The sequence below is a fragment of the Coregonus clupeaformis genome, unplaced genomic scaffold (assembly GCF_020615455.1).
Source record: "Coregonus clupeaformis isolate EN_2021a unplaced genomic scaffold, ASM2061545v1 scaf3004, whole genome shotgun sequence".
Taxonomy (NCBI): Eukaryota; Metazoa; Chordata; class Actinopteri; order Salmoniformes; family Salmonidae; genus Coregonus; species Coregonus clupeaformis.
The window spans coordinates 46,078-57,911 of NW_025536458.1; the positions used below are offsets into that span (position 1 = coordinate 46,078).

An 11,834-nucleotide genomic window follows, 5' to 3' on the forward strand; every position below is an offset into this window, starting at 1 on the left:
CACGTTATTCCAATATTTCCTAGAATTGACGCAGGTTACACTTTTGCAAAACTACTAGGTTAAAAATAAGAGCATGAATGACAATAAAGGTATGACTTGAATTATATGTGTAGTAGTGTGATGTTGTTCCCCTAGATTATGCACCAAATTGCACACAAGGACAGTTCAAGTAGGCCAGGTCAAGAGGGGATGTTAATAAGTTAATAATAATAATAATTCAATGTGGTTTCTTTATTTAATTACAGCTGCATAGCTAATGTTATTTTTTGGTGTACAAACATTTTTATGTATCTATATTGCAAATACACCTAATTGTAAAAGTTGTGTATATTTTGGTTTGGTCCATCGCGGGTTATCTGTATTTATGTACCCTCTTATTGTTCTCTTTTGCCTGACCTTCAACTAGCAAGGTATGTTGTCCTTGGCGCCGTAATTTGTCGATATAAAACTGTGGTAAAGTTACACAAAGTGCTGTTACGCAACTACAGGTTTTGTTACAATGTGGACAATATAAAGATGTATGTTAACAACTTTCACCGAGCTCGCTAATTAGGGTACCTATTGTAACTCGGGAGTATTTGGGTCAGTGTTTGAGTGAGTTTCTATGTGCTCACGCAGGTGCCCGAGAGCTGTGGCTGCACCAAGGGCTAAGCTATTGTGTGTTGTCTCTTCGTGTACAGGTATGTCATTTATTTTGTCAGAATTATGTTGTATATCATTTTACTTGTATTGTATAGTGTGTTGTTAGGCACTGAATGTGTGCATGCAGCACCTGTTCATTTTTGCCTGACCTTCAACTAGCAAGGTGCCCGAGAGCTGTGGCTGCACCAAGAGCTAACATATTGTGTGTTGTCTCTTCGTGTGCAGGTCGAATAAAAATTATCCAACCATCAGAATTCCAGTTGTGGCAGTGTCCTAAGTGACCTGCCGACTGGTCAGCTCAAGCCGACCGCCGGAGCTGTGCATGTGGATGAGGTGCACGACCTGCGCATGTGAATTTGTTGATGGCTTACTGTAAGTGAATATATACTGTAAACAGTGAAAGTGAATGTAGAATATTCATTAGATACAGGTATTCGTGCTTATTTGTATGTTTTGGATGAATTTGTTTATTGCATTAATTTTTTTGGGTATTTGAATGCACTAAATTACATTGTATTTTAGTGCTCTGTTGAGCCATGGAAGATTCTCAAATCCATAAGACGTGTTATGCTGTGGATTTTAGTGTGGGTAGAGGGAGGGGTGTCCTTCCATTTACACCAATTGTACATTCAGCTCCTGGGAGTAGAGCGTTTGCTAGTCCTGAGTTTGCAAGCACTGGGAGGGGTAGGCTGTTTGTTCCACCTGACCAGGGTATCCCACCTCTGTCTTTTGATGTACCATCATCCACAGTACTCGGTGATAATGGGACGCCTCCGAGTCAGCTTAGTGACCTTATTAAGCAGATTGGTTCAGAGATAGGAGAATCTATCAGAGCGAGTTTACTGCAGCCTGGGGTTTCAAGTCTTTCTCCTGCCCGTCCCCCTCACCAACCCCAGCAGTTTCCCCTGCCTGAGCAGTGTGGGTCAACCTTTATTGATGCGTCCAAGCTGAATCTGGTTGTGAAGTCAGATGTTAGTGCTCCACCTCTTTTTAGGGGTGATGGCTCAGATAAGTACTCTGTCCTGGAGTGGGAGGAGTTAATGGAAGTCTACCTAGAGAAGAGGGGTTACACTGGGTCTGGGAATGTTGGGGAGGTGATGTCTAGGCTCATGGGGAGGGCACGTGATGTGACCAAAGTCTGGAAGCGTAACAACCTTGTTGTCACAGATGTTAAGGCGGTGTTCAGTGTTTTCAAGCAACACTTTGGGGATACTGTCTGCTCAGGTATGCCATTAGCTGATTTCTATTCAATCAAACCATATGCTAATGAGGGTCCAATAGATTTCTGGATTAGGCTTAACAAAGCTGCAGAGGCAGCCGAACAGTACCTTGTGAGTGAGGGCAGGACCTTACCCAATCAGTGCTCAGAGTTGGCAGTCATGTTTGTACGCAACTGTCCTGATAAAGAGTTGGCCCAAGTGTTCAAGAGCAAACCCATTCGTGACTGGACAGCCAGTGAGGTACAGGATCGGTTGGATGAACTGTTAAGGGAACGTAAAGCATGTAGAACACAACTTTCACAGCAGGTTGCTGCTGTTTTTGACTGCCCTCAGGAGGGAGTGGGTCCTGTGAAAAGACCTAATGTGTCATCTTTTTCTCAATGTGGCCGTGAACCAGACCAGGCATCATCTGTATCTGAGGGTGGGACATTAAATAAATTTTTGACTTTGTTAGAGAAGGCTCTGGTCAGCAATACTCAGCAATACTCAGTCTGTGAGTGGCACAGTGGTCTAAGGCACTACATCGCAGTGCTAGCTGTGCCACTAGAGATCCTGGTTTGAATCCAGGCTCTGTCGTAGCCGGCCGCGACCGGGAGACCCATGGGGCGGCGCACAATTGGACCAGCGTCGCCTAGGGTAGTGGAGGGAATGGCCGGCTCAGTTCGTAGTGCATGGTGTTTGCAACGCCAGGGTTGTGGGTTCGATTCCCACGGGGGGTATGAAAAAAAAAAGTAACGTATGCACTAACTGTAAGTCGCTCTGGATAAAAGCGTCTGCTAAATGACTTAAACATGTTAAATGTAGAGGGCCCCGTAAACAGTTCCACAAACTTCAGCATGAGTGCGCTGACTGTGGAAGCACTAATCACTGGACCAAAGCTCAGTGTCAGATGCACCAGCTGTGCGTCAAGTGCTTTTCTCCGGGCCACATGAGCTTTGACTGTAGTGAGGCTGGGCAGCGACAGAACCCTGGATGTGGACAGACTGGCAGGTCTCAGGAAAACTAGAAAGCCTCCGTTCTGAGGAGGGCAATGTGGGGCATTCTTATTTTTCCTCCACTGATGATGATATCCAATCTGTTTATTCTTACTTTTGTGAGTCAGTACCCAAGAACAACACAGTCATTTTTCAGAACACAATGAGAATTACTCAGAATGACAGTTTGTTTTACACCACTGTGCTAGTACAGGATAAAGTTGAGCTGAAGGGGATGTTAGATAGTGGGTCCATGGCTACTACTCTGCGCGCAGATATTGTACCTCGGTTGAGGGAGGCAGGAGTGGTAGAGGGGAACTTTCTAGCTCCTTCAGACATCATCCTGGTGGGTTGTGGTGGGAACAAACTAGCCCAGTGGGCATGTGTGACTTAAAAATGCAACTTTATGGCTTCTGTTATGTAGTCCCAGTGCTTATTGTTGATGGGCAGGTTGATGAACTCATTGTGGGAACTAATGTGTTGAAGTCTCTGATTAGACAGTGAGTTTCTATGTGCTCACGCAGGTGCCCGAGAGCTGTGGCTGCACCAAGGGCTAAGCTATTGTGTGTTGTCTCTTCGTGTACAGGTATGTCATTTATTTTGTCAGAATTATGTTGTATATCATTTTACTTGTATTGTATAGTGTGTTGTTAGGCACTGAATGTGTCCCCTGTCGGTCTGTCCCCCTGTCGGTCTGTCACCTGTTTTTCTGTCTGTGTCCCAGGAGCCAGAGTAAATGCCAAAGACAACAAGTGGCTCACTCCTCTGCACCGGGCCTTGGCTTCCTGCAGTGAGGTACGTGTAGTGATACTGTCAGCCCTCACACACACTCCTGTGCATATGTGTTTGACTGTTAAGTGTGTTGTGATTTTTAAATGCACTTTAAACAAAGTTGAACATGGGATTTGAACTGTGTTCCTGTAGGAGGCTGTCCAGGTGTTATTGAAACACTCTGCTGATGTGAACGCCAGGGACAAGAACTGGCAAACGCCGCTCCACATCGCTGCGGCCAATAAGGCAGTCCGCTGTGCCGAGGCCCTGGTCCCTCTCCTCAGCAACGTGAACGTGTCAGACCGGGCCGGGCGCACGGCGCTGCACCATGCAGCCTTCAGTGGACACCAGGAGGTTAGCAATTAGCATGGACATGATTACACACTGTAGTCTACACTTTATACCTGCCCTATCCCCATGTTGAGCTTACTGTGCATCCGATTACTTACAATGGTTGAATGTAGGGCTGTGACGGTAATTGGATAACCGTGACATTGACGGTTTTGGATGAAGAACACCATGAAAATAAAATTACCGTCAAAACCAAAAAGAAGTATGATTTTCTCTCCATAAAATGTTTTATCACCTTTATTTTAATGTAGATATACTTTATCCATAGCGGGAGTGTTAACTATTGATTATATGGTATTGTTTTGCTGACTTAGTTGGAGGAGATATAGACAGTTTAATAGATGGACTATCTTTTGATGCACCGCAATCACCAAATCTGCTCTATGCGCGAATAGGAGAGAATCTTTGAAGGTCAATTCAGGTTAATTGAAGAGGGGGGGGTGAGGTGAAAAGTGGGGACCGGGGGTAACTATAGTACCTCTAGATCTATAGCCTACAGGCTGGGGGGTGGGTGGGTAGCCTCTGACCTCTGACCTTCACCTCTGACCTTTTTCATTGTTACAGTAGATCAGAGGAGTGAGGTGAAAAAGATGGCTCTCATAGCAAAAAAAAACCCCATAACAACCTGTTTGGGCACATTTCAGTTTCACACCTAACGACGATGGAGAACCAGATGACTTGGCCAGCCTGTTTGCAGAATATGCGCAAAACCCATAGGCTACCTACTAAGAATTCCAGCACCACAAACGGGACACCGATAAGTGGCGAGCACTGCCAGACACTGGAACTCGTTATTTAGTCATAGGAATGGTGCCTTTACGAACGGTGGAGAAACCCGCCTTCAAATAAATGCTCTGGAAATTTGACAGACTATACGAGTTACCGGGGAGAAAGTATTTGTCTCAAACAGCGGTCCCTACCTTGTTCAACAAGGTGAAGGGGGAGGTTCAGGCAGAGCTAAAGGACGTAGATTTGTTTATTTTTGCACTGAATATGGACATGTGGTCAAGTGTAAATATGACTCCTTACATGAACCTAACAGTGCACTATCTGACGAAAGACTGGACACTGAAATCCAACTGTTTGGAAACAACCTACATTCCGGAATTCCTTGACTGGGCCCTTGACGAAAATCTAATGTCCTGTATCGCCACAGACAACAGGGCCAACATTGTGGCTGAAGTGAGGCAACTGAACTGGCCTTGGCTAAATTGCTTTGGCCACAATCTCCATCTCGCTGTCACCATCAATGTGAAGCCAGAGCCCTCTCACTCCACCGGGTTACCACCTTAATTTGTTTCCACTATCTTCCACTCTGCTCACCTCCCTCTCTCTACTCAGCCTAACTAGCTCCACCTGTCCCTGCTCTGCTCGGCTCTAATTACTCTGCCAGCTGCGCTGCATTACCCACTAACCTCTCCCAGTATTTAAGGCCCTGTCTTTCAGCTCTCCGGTGTCAGATCGTCTGCAAAGCTCACACCCGGAACCTGTTTGCTCGCGCTTCTGGCTCACCCTGGTTTTGTGACCCCGGACCTGCCTGTTTTTGGATACTCTTCTGCCTCAGGAGATCCAGACCTGCTTCTGCCATTACGACTCCTGACTACTCTTCAATCCCGGTAACTCTGACCAGCCTTCTGCCTTGCTACTACGTATGTTGGATTTCCCTTGAACTGTACTGTTGCCTGGTTTCATTCCGCCTGTTGTGTCTGTGTCTCCCCCCAGGACTTCTGGACCACCCACCACCGGCTTCATAGGACGCATCGCTGCCACGGGGGGGCACAGACCCAGCGCATTGGACGGGATCCCTGTTACCCCTGGAGCCTTCATTCACTCCCTACTTCCCTTTCCCTTAAGTTTAATAAACTTTCTGGTGTGACGCAATTGTGGTCCTCTGGTCGTCTGTCTGAATCGTGACAGTACGATCTGACCATTATGGACTCAGCGCACACTTTCCCGACATGGAAACCGATGAGCATGAGCAGCAGTTCCAGCAGCAGCACCAACAACTCGCCATGATCATTCAACTCCTCACCAACCTTACCCCAGCCAGTCTGCCCACCAGCCCAGCCCCCGAGTTACCTGCCCCGGTCATTGCAGCCGCTGCTCCGGAACCCAAGATTGGAAACCCCGAGCGGTTCAACGGCGATTCAACCCAGGTCCGGCCATTCCTGACTAGCTGCCGACTTCAGTTCTCCTTGCAGCCAAGGACCTTCGCCACGGAGGGGGCTAAAGTTGGGTATGCCATCACTCACCTGGACGGGCCGAGCTCGACTCTGGGGAACAGCAGAGTTCGAACGTCAAACCCCCGCATGTGCAACCTTCGACCTGTTTGCTGAGGAGATGCTGAAGGTGTTTGACCTGGATTCACCCACCGCAGAGGCGTCTCGTGAACTGTTCAGTATTCGACAAGGCAGACGTGCAGTCGCAGACCATTCCATCGACTTCCGAACCCTGGCTAGACGAAGTTCTTGGAACACACCATCGTTGGTGGACGCGTTCTTCCATAGTTTGGCTGACTATATCAAGGACGAGTTGGTCTCCCCATGAACTGCCTTCCACTCTTGATGAAGCCATCGCACTGACTGTCAGGATCGACAGAAGGATACAGACCCGTCGTCGTGAGAGGGGCGCCAAGGTCCACCTACTACCGGCATTCGGAGAGATCCGACTGGGCTCCTGTCATCTACTGCCACTCACCCAGGTCAGCTTGATCAGTCTGAGCCTATGGAGATTGGGCGAGCCTCCCTCACTCCTGCAGAGCGCCAGCGCCGCCTCACCTCAAACCTCTGCCTCTATTGTGGAGGTGATGGACATCGTGTGGTAACCTGCCCTTTAAAGGGCGAAGCTCACCGGGCGTAGGGGGAGTCCGGTTGAGTTCAATGACCATCCAGTCCTCCGACCGCAAACCCCTGCTGCAAGTTCACCTCCGCCTCTCTGACTCAACTCACACCCTGGCTGCTCTGGTGGATTCTGGCGCGAAGCCAACATAATGGACATCAAGCTGGCACGCCAACTGGGACTGGAGAACCTCCGTTTGACACCTCCTATTCCTGCCCGGGCACTGGACGGACACTTACTCGGATCGGTCACTCATGTCACGGCCCCGGTCTCGATGGGTCTGTCCGGAAACCATCAAGAAACTATCCAGTTTCACCTGCTCCCCTCTCCAGGCCAACCCCTCATCCTGGGTTACCCATGGCTCCGCCGGCACAACCCTCAGCTCGACTGGGTGACCGGGGTGATCAGGAGTGGGGAGAGGACTGCCACCGAACCTGCCTGCTTGCTGCCGCTACCCCCTCGGCCAGTACCTACTAACTCCGCTCCTGACCTCTCCAATGTCCCAGAATGCTACCATGGTCTCAGAGAGGTGTTTAACAAAGCAAGAGCCACATCTCTGCCCCCTCACCGACCGTACGACTGTGCCATCGACCTCCTCCCTGGAACAGCTCCTCCTAGGGGTCGTCTTTATTCGTTGTCTGCTCCTGAAAGAAAGTCCATGGAGGACTACATCAATGGCTCTCTGTCCGCAGGATTAATCCGTTCATCTTCATCTCCTGCTGGTGCTGGCTTCTTCTTTGTGGGGAAGAAGGACGGATCTCTTCGCCCCTGCATCGACTACAGGGGACTCAACGACATCACAGTGAAGAACCGTTACCCTCTGCCTCTGCTCACCTCTGCTTTTGAGTTGCTCCAGGAGCCACTGTTTTTACCAAGTTGGATCTCAGAAACGCTTACCACCTAGTGCGGATCCGGGAGGGAGATGAATGGAAAACCGCATTCAATACACCAACAGGCCACTACGAGTATCTGGTTATGCCTTTTGGCCTCACCAATGCTCCTGCTGTGTTCCAGGCTCTAGTGAATGATGTACTGCGGGACATGTTAAACAAGTTTGTCTTCGTTTACCTGGATGACATCTTAATTTACTCCAGAAACCTGTCTGAACACACCCGCCATGTCCAGCAAGTCCTTCATCGTCTTCTGGAGAATTCCCTCTACGCCAAGGCAGAGAAATGTGAGTTTCACGTCAAGACAGTGGCCTTCCTGGGGTACATAGTGGCAGAAGGAAGTATCCAAATGGATCCTGCCAAAGTATCAGCAGTCACTTCATGGCCAGTTCCGGAGAACAGAAAGAAGCTGCAACAGTTTCTGGGATTTGCTAACTTCTATAGGAAGTTTATCCGGAACTACAGTACCGTTGCTGCCCCTCTCACTGCTCTAACCAGCACCAAGCAACCCCTTCACCTGGACCCCAGCAGCCGACAAAGCCTTCAGTACCCTCAAGGTGAGGTTCACCTCCGCTCCCATCCTCCAGATGCCTGATGTGGACCGGCAATTCATTGTGGAGGTGGACGCCTCGGATGTGGGAGTTGGTGCTGTGATTTCTCAGTGGGCTGCGGAGGATAGGAAGCTCCATCCCTGTGCCTTTTTCTCACGTCGGTTGTCCCCCTCTGAGTGCAATTACGACATAGGGAACCGTGAGCTGCTGGCTGTGAAGCTTGCCTTGGAGGAGTGGCGTCACTGGCTGGAGGGGTCCACCATTCCATTTCTCGTTTGGACCGATCATAAGAACTTGGAGTACATCCGACGGCCAAACGGTTGAACTCCAGGCAGTCCCGCTGGGCCCTGTTCTTCACCAGGTTTAATTTCACTCTGTCATACCGGCCTGGATCACGCAACACCAAGCCAGACGCCCTCTCCCGTCAATTCCAGAAGGATGACACCTCCAAGGACCCTGTGTCGATTCTGCCAAGTCCCTGCATCGTTGCAGCTCTGACCTGGGCTGTTGAGGAACAGGTGCTGGAGGCTCTCCGTAACCAGCCAGGTCCCAGCACTTGCCCAGCTGACCGCCTTTTTGTCCCCGAAGACCTGAGGTCCCAGGTCATTCAGTGGGGACATGACTCCCGCCTAGCTTGTCACCCTGGCTCCACCCGCACTTACAACCTGCTCGCCCAGAGGTTCTGGTGGCCCTCTCTGAGGAAGGATGTACGGGAATTCGTCCAAGCCTGCCCCATCTGCAACCAACACAAGTCGTCCTGCCAGCCCCCAGCCGGATTGCTGCAGCCCCTGCCTGTGCCCAGACGTCCCTGGTCTCACATCGCCCTTGACTTTGTCACGGGGCTGCCCCCTTCAAGTGGCATGACCGTCATTCTCACCATCGTTGACCGTTTCAGCAAGATGGCACACTTCATTCCCCTCCCCAAGCTCCCAACCGCCAAGGAGACCGCCCAGGTGGTCCTGGAACACGTCTTCCGGATCCACGGACTGCCAAGGGATGTTGTTTCTGACCGTGGTCCACAATTCTCCTCCGCTTTTTGGAAGGAGTTCTGTCACCTGCTGGGAGCCACAGTCAGTCTGACTTCCGGATTCCATCCCCAATCCAATGGGCAGTCAGAGCGGGCTAATCAGGAGCTCGAGAAGGCACTGCGATGCATGACTTCACGCAACCCCCACTCCTGGTCGCAGCAATTGACATGGGTGGAGTACGCACACAATTCTCTGACCTGCTCTGCCATCGGTATGTCCCCTTTCCAATGTGTTTATGGATACCAGCCTCCTCTATTTGCCAGCCAGGAGGAGGAGGTTACTTGCCCATCTGCACTTGCTTTTGCCCGTCGATGTCGCCGCACCTGGTCACAAGCCCGAGCCACACTCCTCAGGTCCGTTGCCAGCTACACTACCGGGGCCAACCGTCGGAGAATTCCTGCTCCCACCTACCATGTTGGTCAAAGGGGTGTGGTTGTCATCGAAGAACCTGCCACTCAGGGTGGAGTCGCAGAAGCTGGCACCTCGGTTCATTGGCCCATTCCCTATCATAAGAGTGATTAGCCCAACTGCTGTCCGGCTCCAACTGCCTAATTCCTGAGGGTGCACCCCACTTTCCATGTGTCTAAGATTAAGCCCATCCATGAGAGTCCGCTGGTCCCTGCTGCGCCTGGTCCTCCTCCTCCACGGCTCGTCGATGGTGGTCTGGTTTACACCGTCCGCCGCCTGCTTCGGTCCAGACGGAGGGGTAGGGGTCTCCAGTACCTCATTGACTGGGAGGGCTATGGACCTGAGGAAAGGACCTGGGTGCCAGCTAGTCGGATTGTGGATAGGACTCTCATCACCGCTTTCCACCAACGGCATCCTGATCAACCTGCAATCCGTAGGGGGCCGCCCCAGAGGGGTCCCTAACCGTCCGGCCCGCTCGGCTTCCTGTCCTGTGCCTGATCCTGTCTCGGGACCTGTCCCATCTCCCGACCACGGCCCTCCGGCTTCCTCCGAGGATGAGGACGTTCACTCGGACCGTTCGGAGGAGTTCTAGCCCCTCCTCCGGCTCCCCTCCTCCGCCCGGCGTGGTGTTGCTCTTGGGACTTCTGGGGCCGTCCCTTGGGGGGTTCTGTCATGAGCCCTCTCACTCCACCGGGTTACCACCTTAATTTGTTTCCACTATCTTCCACTCTGCTCACCTCCCTCTCTCTACTCAGCCTAACTAGCTCCACCTGTCCCTGCTCTGCTCGGCTCTAATTACTCTGCCAGCTGCGCTGCATTACCCACTAACCTCTCCCAGTATTTAAGGCCCTGTCTTTCAGCTCTCCGGTGTCAGATCGTCTGCAAAGCTCACACCCGGAACCTGTTTGCTCGCGCTTCTGGCTCACCCTGGTTTTGTGACCCCGGACCTGCCTGTTTTTGGATACTCTTCTGCCTCAGGAGATCCAGACCTGCTTCTGCCATTACGACTCCTGACTACTCTTCAATCCCGGTAACTCTGACCAGCCTTCTGCCTTGCTACTACGTATGTTGGATTTCCCTTGAACTGTACTGTTGCCTGGTTTCATTCCGCCCTGTTGTGTCTGTGTCTCCCCCAGGACTTCTGGACCACCCACCACCGGCTTCATAGGGACGATCGCTGCCACCGGGGGGCACAGACCCAGCGCATTGGGACGGGATCCCTGTTACCCCTGGAGCCTTCATTCACTCCCTACTTCCCTTTTCCCTTAAGTTTAATAAACTTTCTGGTGTGACGCAATTGTGGTCCTCTGGTCGTCTGTCTGAATCGTGACAGGGACATAACAGAAGCCATAAAGTTGCATTTTAAGTCACATGCCCACTGGGCTAGTTTGTTCCCACCACAATCCACCAGGATAATGTCTGAAGGAGCCAGAAAGTTCCCCTCTACCACTCCTGCCTCTCTCAACCGAGGTACATATCTAGCGGCAAGTAGTAGTCAATGACCCACTATCTAACATCCCCTTCAGCTCAACTTTATCCTGTACTAGCACAGTGGTGTAAAAACAAACTGTCTTTCTGATTAATTTCATTGTGTTCTGAAAAATGACTGTGTTGTTCTTGGTACTGACTCACAAAAGTAAGAATACAACAGATTGGATATCATCATCAGTGGAGGAAAATAAGAATGCCCCACATTGCCTCCTCAGAACGGGAGGCTCTAGTTTTCCTGAGACCTGTCAAGTCTGTCCACATCCAGGGTTCTGTCGCTGCCCAGCCTCACTACAGTCAAAGCTCATGTGGCCCGGAGAAAAGCACTTGACGCACAGCTGGTGCATCTGACAGTGAGCTTTCGGTCCAGTGATTAGTGCTCGCTCCACAGTCAGCGCACTCATGCTGACGTTTGTGGAACTGTTTACTGGGTCTACATTTAACATGTTTCAAGTCATTTAAGGAGACGTCTTATCCAGAGCGACTTACAGTTAGTGCATACGTAACTTTTCTCATACCCCGTGGGAATCGAACCCATAACCCTGGCGTTGCAAACACCATGCTCTACGAACTGAGACCGTCCATTCCCTCCACTACCCTAGGCGACGCGGTCAGCGCCTGTCATGGAGTCTCCGGTCGGTCGACAGAGCCTGGATTAACATGGATCTCCAGT

At 50.8% G+C, this 11,834-nt stretch overlaps 1 long non-coding RNA gene across 2 annotated transcripts; it reads left to right on the forward strand.

The window, feature by feature from the left end:
* The first annotated feature begins 647 nt into the window (after positions 1 to 647).
* LOC121564829 lies at positions 648 to 4,018 on the forward strand. 2 transcript variants are annotated; one of them, XR_006000288.2, is made up of 3 exons: positions 648 to 680; positions 3,561 to 3,631; positions 3,761 to 4,018. It is a non-coding gene; the product is annotated as an uncharacterized LOC121564829 (long non-coding RNA). The 2 variants fall into 2 exon arrangements; XR_006660539.1 differs by lacking the exon at positions 648 to 680 and adding an exon at positions 3,407 to 3,422.
* Positions 4,019 to 11,834: the final 7,816 nt, after the last annotated feature.